The sequence below is a fragment of the Neofelis nebulosa genome, chromosome 5 (genome assembly GCF_028018385.1).
Source record: "Neofelis nebulosa isolate mNeoNeb1 chromosome 5, mNeoNeb1.pri, whole genome shotgun sequence".
Lineage (NCBI taxonomy): Eukaryota > Metazoa > Chordata > Mammalia > Carnivora > Felidae > Neofelis > Neofelis nebulosa.
Window position 1 is genome coordinate 112,843,217 of NC_080786.1, and position 15,983 is coordinate 112,859,199.

The following is a 15,983-nucleotide window of genomic DNA, read 5'->3' on the forward strand; positions in this document are numbered from 1 at the left end:
CTGTATCTGAGATCTCTCAAGGATTCACTCACCATTTCCATAGAGGGACTTGGGAGTCTTCTCTTGCGAGCTCTACTTTCTTAATTCTCAGTCTTTGTACGTCCTGCTGCTCACTGAGCATTCAGTTCCACATGTGTTTATCAGCACCTGCTGTATGCAAAGTATTGCACAAAAAGCAGAGTCAACAAATCCAAAGCCAAATTTTAAGTCTTCTACCCTGACCAGCTTTTTCTTTTCACTTACTCATTTTTATTACTGATAATGCTTTTCTCCCACCTTTCCACTTTTAAACCCTTAGAATTATCTTTGATCTGTCCTTCTTTCTCTCCATCTCACCTGAACTTCCATCCTTCATGTCATTAGCACACTCCACATTCAGTCATTAAATGCACACTGCTTGCTATCTGCCAGGAACTGTTGCAGGTGCTAGGAGTAGTTTGCCAGTGGGGAAACAGGCAAAAATGTTTGCTTTCCTGGAGTTATATTTTAGTAATTCATCTTGATTTCCTTTGTGTTTCCCTCTTGCATAGTGTTTATTTCACTTACTCTAGACCTGCATTCCCTGAGTCACCCTATCACCCCCATCACCTGGAGCGGCTCTCTTGGAATAATATCCTAAGGACCCACAGCTCGCTTTTTTACTTCTCAGTCTTGAGCAAATCTCCCAAACTTGTTTTAGGCTTCTTTTCCATAGAGCAGCCTGCCTGCTCACCCTTCACCCCACTGGAACAAAAGACAACATTGGATTCCACATCTCTGCCTGTCAGTCTTTTGAAAACAAAAGCAGCACCAGCAGAGATGTTCTAGAGATCTGTTAACTTGTTTCTTACCCTGTAACAGAAAAGTCACTGAGGCAACCAAACCCCAAAACTTAGTTACCTTCTTGAGATGGAGGAGGGATAAATATTTACAGCTGGATATCACAAGTCTGAAATTAACATGAGCAAGGCTGGGTTCCTTCCAGAGGAGGGGCGGACAGAATTTGTTTCCCTGCCTTTTCCAGCTTCTAGAGGCCACTCACACTCCTTGGCTTACAGCTCTTCCACCATTTTCAAGGCTTGCAGTGTAGGATCCTCACATTTCTTTGACTGTGATCCCAGCTTCTCTCAACCCATCTCCTGTTCTGACTCTGACCCTTCTGCCTCCCTCTTCTAGGGACCTTGTGACATTGGACCCACCTGGATAATCTCCCCATGTGAAGACCCTTAAGTTAATCATGTCTGTAAAATTTCTTTTGCCATTTAAAGTAGTACTTTCACAGATTTATGGGATTAGGATGTATACATCTTTTGCCAGGCATTATTTGACTTCCCACATATACCATTTAGTTTTTCTGGTCAAAAACACTTGTACTGTTTTCAATGTGGGGAATTGTATTTTCAGGAAGAAATTAATAGATGGTGTTATATACAAGAAAAGAATCACAAATCACTCATTCACTCACCAAGTATTTGTGTTTACTATGTGTCAGGCACTGGACAAGGAGCGTTCTGGGGATACAGATAAGAGCAGATAAGTCTGTAGAGTGTGATGCTTATGAGTCAAGACTCCAAAGTCTGATTGTCTGATTTTGAATCCTGGCCTCACCATTTATACACTGTGTGATGTAAGCAAATTACTTCATTTCTCTGTGCCTCAATTTTCTCACTTATGAAATTAAGATAGAATTAGAACTGTCCCATAGGGTTCCGACGATGATTTGGTGAGATTCTAGGTAACCCCTTTGGCACACTGGCTGGCATATAGGGTTCCATAAATGTTAGCTTTGAGGTGGAGAGTGAGGGAACAGAAAATAGAGATCACGGAGTATATAAGGGCTTTCCAAAGCTAGATCTTAAAAGTTCAGTTTCTTTTGGAGGAGAAATGAGGGATGTGCAGTGAGAAGACATAGTGAAGGATTTAGAAACCATGAGAAATGGCTGAGGAGACTGGAGGAATTTAGCTGGGGGAGGAAAAGGCTTAGGAGTTACATGAGAACTGTATTTCAATTCCATGCTTGGGCAGTTGGCACAACAAAAGAGATTAGACTTATTTTACTTCTATCCAGAAAAAATATCCAAGCCCAAGTGGAAATGGCAAAAACATTGATGTCAATATTTGAAAGAACTTGTGAATAATAAGGAGTTCCTTTTTTTTTTTTTTTTTTTTTTGAGAATGCTCCAATCCCTTCTCTGTGTCCAAATATACTGCTTCTTTATGGGGTGGTCCGTTGTACATCCATTTTCTTCTTTCCCCTTGTCAATTGAAACCCAAGTATTTTCAGGAACCAGTGGGCCATAAACTTTAAGGGAAGCTGGGCTTCTGCCCAGCCACAAGGGTGTAAAGCAGGATTGGTCTGAGCCAAGCATGGTAACCATGGCCTTTGTCATTATTTAGATCGGCAATGAGCATGTGGGACCCAGTTCTTGCCAATGAGATAGGAGAGAAAGGCCTTTGGAAAAGTCTTCATCTCTTCAAAAGATGCAGGAGGGAAGTAAGTGCTCTCTTTCCCTGTTCCAGGTGTGAGACATCTTTGTGTGAAGAGGTGATGCCTGGAGATGGGGCATCCATCTCGAAGTGGTAGAGAACACACCTGAGGTCAAGGCTAACATCTGAGGCAGGCGGAGCAAGAAGACAGAAAGGGCCTGGATCCCTGATGAGCTGGATGAGCTACTAAATTATCTGACCCTGGAGTCATCGTATAGTATGTCATTTATTATATCCATGTAATATATTAAAATATCCTCAGTGTTAAAGCCAGTCACATTTTTCCTTCTTACTGCTCAGAAAGCACCCTGCCTATGCAACTAGCAGCACAGAACCTTGACCACCCAGGCTCCCAGCAGAAAGTAACTACAGCCTCTCTTTTGGTGTTATCACAATACTGGCTTTGAGAATGGATTTTGGGTGGTTTTTTTTTTTTTAATGTTTATTTATTTTTGAGACAGAGAGAGCAGAGCATGAACGGGGGAGGGTCAGAGAGAGGTAGACACAGAATCCGAAGCAGGCTCCAGGCTCTGAGCTGTCAGCACAGAGCCGGACGCGGGGCTCGAACTCACGGACCGCGAGATCATGACCTGAGCCGAAGTCGGCCGCTTAACCGACTGAGCTACCCAGGCACCCCGAGAATGGATTTTGAATGAAGATATTCTGACCTGCTTTTCAGGTAGGCGATTCCGTTAGACACATTTTTGGGTTCATTTTTATTCTCTGCATATCCTCAACTTTATCTTTTGGATCAACCCATTTCATTAACATGCTACGTACCTACCCAGCCAATTACAGTTAACACTAGAGGGTGTCTAGTAATCGAATAGTTTGCCTGCATTAACTAACTCCTTTCCAGAATTCCTGCATAGGCAAAAGATTAATTTTCTGAATCCTAAAATAGCTATAATTCTGCGATACCAAAATTTATAAGCACTGAACTAAATTCACTGTATATTGATAAATCGATTCATCTGCTTTTACAAAAACTGAATCAAGAGATAGGTGGGAAAATATGTTAGCAAGCAATTAATAGAGGCTGCAGCACAAAATTATTTAATAAATGTTCTTCCCTTGTGTGGAAGAGAGAGCCGTGTCTGATTTCTGCTAAGCGTCCTTTTTGGAACACATCCCCTTAATACCCTTACGGTCTTCTTAGGCTCCTCACTTCCTTTTCTCTTCTGCCCCCTGCATCTCATCCTCCTTTTGAATCAGGATGAGTTGAAACAGTTTTCTGGCCCACTTTAGGTTCTGGAGAGGGACAGCTCCTCAGAGATCACAGTGACATGCTTTTCTCTCCTCACACTGCTTCTCTCTGTAGATTTTACAGGATCTATGTCTGTCTTTATATCTGAAAAAGAAGTAGTTTCATTCCAAGCCACATCCTTGCCAAAGTTTATTGAGAATATCAATAAAGGACAACACATTTGTAAGAAACCTTTCTTTAAAAACTGGACAGAGCGGGAAAAGGTGATGTGTCGTCCCCAAGTCTAGGGAAGAATGTCAGTCGAGTCAAACTTTAATTATAATGTCTGAGTCAATGAAAAGACCAAGTGTTTCCACTTCTAACAGACCCTCTTCCAGTTAGAAGGCAGTGGTTTCCACAAGTCTGCAGCTCTGTTTCAGTCACCTTTATAGAGTTTATAGGACTAAAGTACATAACTCATATTTTCTTATTTTCTATATTGTGGATGCCTTGGCATTTGGGCCCTCGCTGACTGGTGTAGTATTGTAATTTATAAGAAATGCAGGTTTCCCCCACTATCTGAAGGTAGAACTCTCCTATGAAAGCTTTTATAAGCCGAAATTTATATGGAAAAATTTTTTGACTGTCCCCAGACCCCAAAAATAACCTCTCTTAGGCTTTTCAGATACCTTAGGACATATCATGTTAGCAGGTGCACAAAATAAATTTCGAGAAAGCACAGATGTTCACAGACACTGTTCAGAGCTGTGGTGGCTTCATGCTGAGATGCTGAATGTGGTTCCTGGGGAAGGAACTGGAGGTGCCCCTCACTGTTCAGCATATGCTGCCTCTGTAATGGCTCCATGCAAAACAAACACTATACGCTATTTTCACTTTTATGAAAGTGAAGTCCTCTTCAGATTGTGTTCTGTTGGCAAAAACAGCTACTCAGGTACATAGCTCTTTCGCAAAAATGAAGTGCCCTAACTCAAACTTTCAAAAAGTGGAAATACTTGTATACATTGTGTCTAAGTCCCATTTCTGGAACTGAGGTCCTAAAACCCTTGGAATGTCCTTAGTGTTGAGAGTGACAAAGGTGTCTTTTGTTATATTAATGAGGTAGCTTTAGGACTGAACCTGAGGAGGGGGCTGGTTGCCAGGGGAACCAACCACGTGATTAGAGGGTTGGAATTTTCAGACCTCTGAGGAGTGGGGAGGGTCTGGAAATTGAGTTCAGTCACCAATGGCCAATGATTTAATCAATCGTGCCTATGTGAGGAAGCCTCCATAAATCCCCAAAGGATGGGGTTGTGAGAGACCTTCCAGGTTGGTGAAGGAGATTTGGAAGGGGAGTATATTTGGACTTGGAAGCTCCACACTCTTCTCCCATACTCTGCTCTATGCATTTGATGAAGTTTTGGGGTGATGGGGAGTTTGTGGGTTCTGGAGCCCACGGTCAAGGATGAATTCTTGGAGACGTCTTTGGTGCAAAAAGGTGATTTTATTAAAGCATGGGGACAGGAACCGTGGGCAGGAAGAGTTGCACTGTAAGTGTGGGAGTGACCGTTTTATGGAGTTGGGTGAGAGGGAGTTTCCAAAGAGACTTTCACAAGCTAAAGACTTACTGGAGGCCTAGCTAATGTCAAGCTAAGGTTGTTCCCTCTAGTAAAGCATTAACATTAAGACTGTAGGGAGTTCCTGGATTTTTGGCCATGATGGGATTGCCTTTTTCTGGTAAACTAGTGGAGACTCTTATCAGTTTAACCATTTGTTTTTTTGTCCTTTCCTATTCTTGGTAACCTGGAGTGTCCAAGGAATATTATACATGTCCCAGCTTGAGCGGGGTGGGGGGGTTGCTGTTAGCCTGCCTGCACTTTGCTCCCAGTTTGCTTCATGCTCCCTCATCATATCTCTTCTGTCTGTCTGTTCCTGAATTATATCCTTTGGAACAAGCTCATAATCTACTAAGTAAAATGTTTCTCTCAGTTCCACGAGCTGCTCTAGCTAATTAATGGAACCCATAGAGGGGGTCATTGGAACATCCAGTCTATAGCCAGTAGGTCAGAAGCACAGATGACCAAGCTGGACCTGTGATTGGTGTGTGCAATGGGGGTGGGGGGAGAAGTCTTGCTCAGCCCTTAGCCTGTGAAATCTGACTCCGTCTCCTCTTTATTGTGCTTTTTATTTTTTTTTTACCACTTCAAGATGGAACTAGGTAATAATACCTGCCCAATTGGCTTTCAAAATGTTTTTAGAAAGCAAAGATGTTAATAGGCATATTAACATAGATTCCAGATTAAAAGCTTTAGAGACTCAAAGCTCCCAAATGTTTTGAAGCCCATTATCAATATATAACTCTATATAAAAATAATACTTGGTCATAATGTAAGTGGAAGGGAGGCCATCAAGATCCTAATTTTATTTTCACATGCCTTCCATGGTTAAAAAAAAAATTTTTTTTAAAGTGGGGGGGACACCCGGGTGGCTCAGTCGGTTAAGTGTCTGACTTTAGCCCAAGTCACAATCTCACAGTTCATGAGTTCAAGCCCCATGTTGGGCTCTGTGCTGACAACGCAGAGCCTGGAGCCTGCTTCGGATTCTGTGTCTCCCTCTGTCTCTGCCCCTCCCCCCTACTCTCACTCTGTCTCTCAAAAATAAATAAAAGTTAAAAAAAATGAAAACTATATGCCAACCTGTTTAAAAAATGTTTGGTACCTCTGTTTTTCTGGTGCCCTAAGAATGTGCTTAATCTGCCTTTGGGTAATTGGGTTCTAATTGAGCACCTACTGTGGGAAGCCCTGTACTTTTTGCTACATCATGAAATCCGGTGACATGACAGTGAATGAGTGATGGGCTTCTTAATTAATTCGGCAGGTCCTCAGAAAAGGTTTCTCTGAGGAGGGAACTTTTAAGTGGAGGCCCAAATAGTAAGGAGAACCAAGCTGTGTAAAGATCAATGGATAGAGCAATCCAGGAAGAGGAAGTGAAAGAGAAACAGGATCCTGGAAATCAAGTAACTTCCCAACTCGTCAGCGAGACGGACACAGCACCAGCTAATTTTAACACAGTGTGTTTGTTTCCTGTTGTAACTAGCAGTGAGAACAGGGTGCTCTGAGAACCCAGAGGAAGGAGTGATTAATCAGAGCTAAGAAATGCGTCTGGGCTGTGCCAAGCGGCGTCTATAAAGATGTAGAGCAGCACCGGGAAGATTTAAATCCAGCCTTCACCACAGACGTGTCTTAAAAATAGATTGGGGCCCCACTCCACATTTGCTCAGTCAAGATCTCTGAGTTGGCTGCCTGGACATCTGTTCTTAACAAGCATGCAACTGACAGGAAGACATTTTGGAATCCTCAGTCTAGAGAACAGGCCTTGGAGTCAGATGACTTGGACACATGGCTAAGTGCCACTTTCTTCATCTGTAACATGAAGGTAATAATACACTCTTCCTCACTGAGTAACTGTGAGGATGGAATGAGGAGGTAGTATTTGTACAGTGCCATAGATGGTTATTGTTATTGTAGGAAAACGATAGCCGCGGAGGTAACAGTGAAGAACTGACCCACTTGTCCCAGAGCTCACATAATGCAGCTCAGAATCTTAACCTTCTAAGAGAAATGACGGGACAAGGTTACAGCTATCTGGATAGGCCAGGGAGACACAAAAGCAGCACAGAGGGCTAGGGTGGAAACCAGTTTCCACCGGGGCAAAAGGACAGTGAACAGCTGTGCAGCTGTCAAAGCTTCGTAGGAAACAGCTGGCTTTGCCTCTCCAGGTTTTTCTTTTCTTCTTTCCACTTCCTCTTTTCAAATGCAAATTGTTTAAAGTCTTTCCCACCCTAAGAGCAAGACTAGCCCTTGGGTAAATCAAATGGAAAAAAAAAAAAAAAAGGAAAACCCCTGGGAAAGTTAATGAGTTAGTTGGGCAGAGTTTGGCAGAGGGGAGGTCAGGACTGGGGAATCATGGATTGACCCAAAGCCCCTTCTACAGTCCATACAGACTGAAAAGTGCTGCCAGCAACCAGCGAGCTCACCCCTTCCCACTGGTCTGATGGGCCTGAGGAGAGAGGAAGGCAGTGGTGTCCACCCCCAACCCCCTTAACTATAAAACCGTTCATCCCATCCTAAACTAACTACCCAGAAACCAACACTCGACCAAACAAAACCACTCACTGTGGAATGGACACCAGAAGAATCACTTTCAGAAAATTGTTTACCAGGGCCAAGGTTATTTGTAGATGTACGAGAAGACACCTGCCTTTCTAAGCTCCAGTTAGTTCCAAATGTATAGGAGATGATGGCAATTCCTTTTGGAGGAGGATTTCTTTTTAGCCCTACCTCCCTTCTGTAGTTGTGGTCAAGCAGCAAATTCAGTGCTCATTATTGTAGTGTGAAGGGGAATGAATAGGTTTCAGATTCTATAATTTGTGAGATAAAGAATGGGGGCAGGATGACATGTAAGAAGGCAGCACTCATACACTGCCTCCCGCTTTCCAGAGACAGTGAGGAGTAAGAGTAAAAGGGTCATGGCTTTGGGGTCAGCCAGGCCTGACTCCAAATTCCTGCCGTGCTCCGTACTAGCTGGCTCCTGGAACAAGATGCCTTTGCTCTTATAGTTACACGCCAGGCACTGTTCTCTGAGCCAGTAGCTACAATAAACAGTCATTCCCTAGCCATCCAGTTTTGGCCTGTGACCAGTTATCTGATCATCCTACCCACTGGAGGCCCAGATAATCTTTGTATTGTGAAAGCAGGTAAAGTTTAACAACCAAAGTGTTTTAACCAATGTATCTCAGTTCAAAGCAAAGAGACCACCTTTTATAACTGGGATGTCTGTGTGTGTCTTTATATATATATATAAATTTTATACATATATTTATTTATAAATATATATAAGTGCATATATATATATATATATATATATGTATGTATGTATATATATAACATGCACTTCCATATTAATGCTAAGAACATTTAAGTTTTGGCATTTAACCAGTGCTTAAGGGCTGGTTCTGAAAAGAGAGCATTCCCTGTATTTTGCAGCTTGGTTCTTTTATATGTATATAAAATAACTCGTAAAAGAACAAGCAAGTCTGAACAAGAATTCTGGACCAGGAAAGAAAAATAAAGAATAGGTACAATATGGAACCTAAAATGATCAATTGAATCCATATGTGTTGTAATGCATATTTTGGGGTCTTTTTGTCCCCATCTTGTATTTCAGTAACCCCTTATATGTATGTGTGTGTGTAAACATATATACATATATACATACATATATATATGTATATATGTTTGTATATGTGTGTGTGTGTGTGTGTTATCTGTAGATGCACAAGAAACCACCTCCCTTTATAAGTTCCAGTTAGCTCCAAATATATATGAGATGATAGAAATTCCTTTGTGGGAATGATTTAATTAAGCTCTACCTTATAAGCCATATGATATATATATACACAACCAGACACACATACATATGTAGCAGACATATGTCCTAAGCTCTTTTTTTTTTTAATTTTTTTTAACGTTTTATTTATTTTTGAGACAGGGAGAGACAGAGCATGAACAGGGGAGGATCAGAGAGAGGGAGACACAGAATCTGAAACAGGCTCCAGGCTCTGAGCTGTCAGCACAGAGCCCGACATGGGGCTCGAACTCACAGACCCACGAGATCATGACCTGAGCCGAAGTCGGCCACTTAACCGACTGAGCCACCCAGGCGCCCCTGTCCTAAGCTCTTTAAAACATCATCTGATGTAATTCTCACAACAGCCCTGACGCTTAGAAAAGTGAACTCTCCTCTCAGAGTTTGACAATCAAGTTTTGGTGTAGTAGTAGAGAATAATATCCTCAATTATCTGAAAAGCATATTAAAATGCCTCTTTCATTTTCAATTACTCATCTGTATGAGGCTGGAGTTTCTTCATTTATTTCAACCAAAACAATATACAGCAACAGATTGAATGCATAGAAAGATGAGAATCTAGCTGCCTGTTAAGCTAAATATTAAAGAGATTTGCAAATATATAAAACAATGTTGCTTGTATGATGACCTTTGTTTGTTTTGGAAAGGATAATTATTTTTCGTAGTTTTACATTATGATAACATGCAGCGGGCTTATTTTTGTTGTTTTAAATGAGTAAATAAATAAATGCAAATATTTAAACTTTTTCTCAGTTTTCTAATATGATAAGTATTAAAAGTGTAAATAATGTATCAGTCTTAACTTCAAATAGAGTGGCTAGTTGGGAAATTTTCATATTCTTTAGTAAAGCTCACTTTCATTTTTTGTTTTTTTTTCTTAAATAGGCTTCATGACCACCACAGAGTCCAATGCAGGGCCCAACTCAGGGCCTGAACTCATGACCCTAAAACCACAACGTGAGCCGAGATCAAGAGTCAGATCCTTAACCTACTGAGCCACCCAGGGACTGCTAGTAAAGCTCATTTTTTGCAAGTGACTTTGGGAAAGTAATTTGAACTCTAAGTGCTTCATCAGTAAATAAATATGTAAATAAATAAAGCAAGAATGATGCAACATTATGTCCAGGAGTCAGGGGATTAGACAAAATGATATTGTGAGCTTCCTTCTAGCTTGAAGTTTTCATGATTCTAAAATTCTTGTCTATTGATAATTCTGGTTAAACCTATTGAAGGCTTAGCCAGGACCAAAAAGCCCAAGTTAAGTCCAATATATTGGCTCGTTTTTCTCAAAGAGGACTGACTCTCACACCCCACCCACCTCTGCCCACTACAAAGCTTCCATTGAATGTGGTACTGTGTCAGCCAGTGTGAACTCCATCTGCCTATCTCAAAAGAATGGAGCTCTGTACAAACATAGTCATACTTTTGGGGGCATGTGAGAGTGTATTAGGGCAATTGATTATTTCTTTTATGCATTGAAAGCAGAAGCACAGGGATAGAATGCTGATGTAAAAAGCAACATGACACATTAGAAGAAATTTAACCAGTAACATCAACTCAATTTTGAACGTCTTATTTGATGTTTTATTTATTAGAAAAATATTTATTGAGTGACCAAGATGTGCCATGTATGAAATACATAATATTTACTAATCATAAGTTTAGAAGAATGCTTTCTTTCTCCCCTGAAAAATAACCTTTAGCAGAGCACTAAATTAAATGTTTCATACTTAAGTTTCCTTTTCAGTTTTGTTCACATCCAATAGTATTTTATTTTAATAATATTATTTCACCAACATTTATTCTGTATATATGATTGCCAAGGACTGTGGTAATCTAGTCCTTGGGGGAACCAAGCCATATGGATTTGGTCCATCTCTTTAAAAAGTTCACGATGTTGGGACACCTGGGTGGCTCAGTTGGTTGAATATCCGACCCTCTCAGGTCATGATCTCATGGTACGTGAGTTCGAGCCCTGCTTAGGGCCCTACGCTGACAGCGCAGAGCCTGCTTGGGATTCTCTCTCTCCCTCTCTCTCTCTGCCCCTCCCCTGCTCATATGCTCTCTGTCTCTCTCAAAATAAATAAACTTAAAAAAAATGTTTAAAAGTTCATGACATAGATGGGCAATTATAAGATTTATACTAAGGAAATGCAGTCACTACAACAAAGGGGTAAATGACTATTAAATGGTATAAACTGTGCATAGTGCAGGGACAAAAGCATCTCTTTGGCCTGAGGGGTGTATAGAGGGACCTTGAAGAAGAGGTTTTGAACAAAGAGGGAGGGACATGTGGGCTGATCCTGAGAGGAGAGAATAATCATGGGTGTGGGGACAATGTATATGCTGTTTGACTTGAGAGAATGGGTTGTAGATACCCTTGTAGTCTTTTCCTTAACTTCAGATAACCAGTCTCTTCTTTCTTTTTTCCACAAGTCTACTTGCTGCAAAGGTGAGTGTTCAAGGACCTACTACATAACTCTTTAAAGCCCCATGATTTGCACTTGCCATTGCCTTGGTCTGGACTGTCCTTTTCTTGCCTTCTCTGGTGGATTATTTACTCCTATTTACTACTTATTTTTCAAGGCCCAGGTGAAATTTTACCTCTTCTGAGATATTTTCTTCCAGCAGAAGCCCCTTTTCTTGTGTTCCCATGGCATGATGCTCATCTTAAATAATTATATATATTTTTTGTCTCCTAGTTATATCATATTCATCCTTGGGTCTCCAGTTTCTTCAAGAATCCTGGTGTGAAAGAATATTACGCTTGTTGAGGGAATGAATGAGCTGGTTCTAACACTCATAAGATCAACTTCACCTCTCCTAATTACCGATTTAATTCTAATTTGACATTACGTTTTATAGATTCTGAGCAAAGTGGGATACTCCCCCTTTTCCTAACATCAGAAAACCTTGGAGAAAAGGATTGTTATTTTCACAGTCAAGCATTTTATCCTAAACCTGGGCATCTGAATAAAAGACATTGACACCTGTTTCCTCCTTTTTGCTCATATTCTTGTAGCACTCTATTTATATACTAGCACTACCATTTTAGACACTGGAAAACCAGACAGGAAAGCTGCACCCCCAACCCTCCTCCTCTATGTTTTTCTGATCACTATTGACATGTAAGGCTGGAGAATTCTTTGTTGTGGAGGGTTGTCCAATTCATTGCAGGTTGTTTAGCGGCATGTTTGCCATCTACTCACTAGATTCCATCCACTACTCATAGTAGATGTCAACGATGCAACCAAAACCATCTCCAGACATTGCCAGATAAACCCTAGAGGATGGAATCACCCCTGGCTGCAAACTACTGCATTAGGTCGAGATTGCTTCAGGTCCTCCCTTATAAACACACACGCATGCGCACACACACACACACACATTTTCTCTCACACACATTCTCTCTCACATGCACACTCACACACACACCTCTTTCACATACACCAGCTCTCTCACACACTACCTCTCTCACACACATTCTCTCATACACACACATTCTCTCTCTCTCTACACACACACACACACACACACACATTCTCTTTAACACACTGTCTCTCACCTACATTCTCTTTCTCTCACACACACAACACATTCTCTCTCTCACACACACACATTCTCTTTAACACACAATCTCTCACCCACATTCTCTTTCTCTCACATTCTCTCTCACAAACACATTCTCACACATACACACACTCTCTTACACACACATGCACACACACACTTCCTTTCAGCTTTCTTTCTTTTTCCCCTCCCTTTTTTCCTTCTTCGTTACCCTTTTCTTGGTAAGTGTCATCATAGTTGTCTCTTCATCTTCAGCAACTACTCTCAGGAAAAACCAGTTTACTATTCTCTCAGGAAACAGAACATGTGAAGCCATTATTGGTCACTAATGACTTAGAGTAACCAAATATCCCAGTTTGACAAAGAGTGAAGAAGTTTCCAGGATGTGAACATTTTAGTGCTAAAATTGGAGAAATCCTGGGCAAACCAGAATGAGCTCATGTCCAACCCTTTTAACCTCTGATCCCTATGGTCCAGTCTGTGTATAACGTCTTACTCATACAAGCCCAGACCAAATATCTATTAGTTATAAAAACAGGATTACAATCTAAATTTTGTGCTTTTATAAATGCATTGAAGTTGCTTCTTTAACACATTCCCACCTCCAGCATCTTTCTTACCTTTTCCCCCTTGTCCCTGATTATCTTATACCGACACTACACCAGCACCTTTCCTTCCTCCTAAATTTCCAAAATTCTCTTATTTCTTTATTTTGAGGATTAACTTAACCTCTCTCCTTCCTCCTCTCACCTCTCAGGTTCTCCCTTCATTGCCACCTTTCAAAACCAATTCCAGGAACTGACTTGGCAGTGATGGAGGAAACACTCCCTGGGGGGATAGATGGGTATTGGAGGAAAGAAACAGAGCAGTCTGAATCATTGTTGGCTTCTAGGGAGAAAGAACAATACCAGAATCATTTACATGTAATATCACATATGTATTACTTTATGAGCTACTACCTAATAAGAATAGCTAAAAGTGGAAGCAGAGGAATGAGAAAACGGTAACAGCTGAATTTTGATGGGATGTCCGTATGGAAAATATAGATATACAGATTCTACCCTGAGTAGCTGTGGGGAGGATATAAGGCTGCCAGTGCTCAGTACTAGTTCCTGAGTACATACATAGCAAGGGGAAGAGGTTAAGGGTAGGGGCATTAGAAGGGAATACAATTTGCTGTTTCATATCACTGGGTAAAGCCAATGTTATGTTCTCCTGATTACACCCTTATCTTCAACTCCTTTCTCCCCAACATTCAGTCCTTTTAAACCTAGTTACCATTTGGCCAACTAATTTGTCTTTGCCTCAAATGTTCTGAGGTCACTACATCACCACCACAAAATAATTTCGTTAGCAAAAGTGTTCTCAAACACAAGACATAAGCTCTGAAAGGAAAATATAAAATTATAAGATCACTGCTGTAATATCAAATGCCCATCGAGTTAAAAGAAGATGAGAACATCCCTCACACAGGGAAGCAGTAACACTTTAGAACAAGAGACAGAAGGATTAGTGAGTTCTTACTCTGTGAACCTAAGGGTCTGTTACATTTCCTACATGTAAAATGTTTCCCAAATAACCCTCATGATTCATGTTTTGAATATCATGAAGTTTGAATTATTTACTTCACTTACAAAAATCCATTTGGGGCAAAAGATAAAACCATATGAAAGACAAGGAAGGAACCGATTGCAGACAAGGGCATTTATTTCTATTTATGGTATTTGAATTCTGCAGAGTTCATGCAGACTTAAATCATTTTCGTGTTTCAAGCTCATAGTGACTCAGCTCTTCCTTTACCAGTAAATGTAATTGTTAATGAACCTTGCCCTGCCTTTGCAGGGGCAGAAATCCTTTTATTTCATTAAATCCAATTCAATAAGCAAGAGCTTCTGTTGAACTCCTGAGTGGGTTGAGTGTGCTTGTGTGTTTCATTTTAACATTCATTTAACATTTATTATAGAAATTATTATATTATCTCTATAGCCATAGCCTTCCCTAACAATCCTGTATTGAAAATGTTCTGGAAGTATATTACCCCTTTGGGGGTCTGTATTACTGTTCTGTTGCTGTTGTGACAAATTATCATGGACTTTGTGGCTAAAGACAGCACAGATGTATTGTCTTATTAGTTCTGGATGTGAGAGGTCTAAAATGAGTTTCGCTGGGCTAAAATCAAAGTGTCAGCAGGGTGGCATTGCTTCTAGAGGCTGAATGGGAGAATCCACTTTCTTGCCTTTTCCAGCATTTAGAGGCTGCATATATTCCTTGGCTTCTGGTCTTTTCCTCCATCTTCAAAGTTAACACCATAGAATCTTCAAATCTTTCTGTGACTCTGACCCTCTTCCTTATTCCACATTTAAAAGGCCATTGTGATTACATTATATCCACTGGATATTCCAAAATAATCCACTTAATTTACACTTGGCTGATTGGCAACTCTCATTCCATCTGCAATCTTAATCCCCCATTGCCATGTAACAACATACAGGTTCAGGGAATTAAGATGAGGACATCTTTGGGGGCGGCATTTTTTGCTTACCAAGGTTCCAGGTATGGAAGGGGTAGTCCTACTAGACTCTCATCTTTGGTGGTCTCTGAGCCTTATCTTCTGTCACCAGAATTGGGTGGTCATGAAATCAGAAACTCAGAGCCACCAGGGAACTTGAGATGCCCTCGGGCAAATGTTGGCTTTGGCTCTTGCTTACCTCTTAGGTTTCCCATTTTATTTATTTATTTTTAAATTTTAATTCATGTGTAGTTAACACACAGTCCCATATTAGGTACAGGTGTACAATATAGTGATTCAACAATTGTATACATTACTCAGTGCTCATCATGATAAGTGTATTCTTAATCTCCTTCACCTATTTTACCCACCCCCCCTTCCACCTCCCCTCTGCTAACCACCAGTTTGTTCTCTATAGTTCAGAGTCTGTTTTTTGGTTGGTCTCTTCTTCGTTTTGTTTCTTAAATTCCACGTGAATGAAATCTTACAGTATTTGTCTCTGAACTATTTTTTTTTAACGTTTATTTATTATTGAGAAACAGCGAGAGACAGCATGAGCATGGGAGGGGCAGAGAGAGGGGGAGACACAGAATCTGAAGCAGGCTCCAGGCTCCAAGCTGTCAGCATAGAACCTGACATGGGGCTCGAACTCACAAACTGTGAGATCATGACCTGAGCCAGGGTTGGATGCTTAACTGGCTGAGCCACCCAGGTGCCCCTCTGACTGGCCTATTTCACTTAGAATTATACTCTCTAGATCCATCCATGTTGTTGCAAATGGCAAGATTTCATTCTTTTTTATGAGTGAATAATAGTCCAATGTATATG

General features: G+C 40.8%; 1 long non-coding RNA gene across 1 annotated transcript; it reads left to right on the forward strand.

The window, feature by feature from the left end:
* Positions 1 to 2,939: 2,939 nt before the first annotated feature.
* On the forward strand, positions 2,940 to 14,821 carry LOC131512645 (uncharacterized). The gene is made up of 2 exons (XR_009262221.1): positions 2,940 to 3,145; positions 11,779 to 14,821. It is a non-coding gene; the product is annotated as an uncharacterized LOC131512645 (long non-coding RNA).
* Positions 14,822 to 15,983: the final 1,162 nt, after the last annotated feature.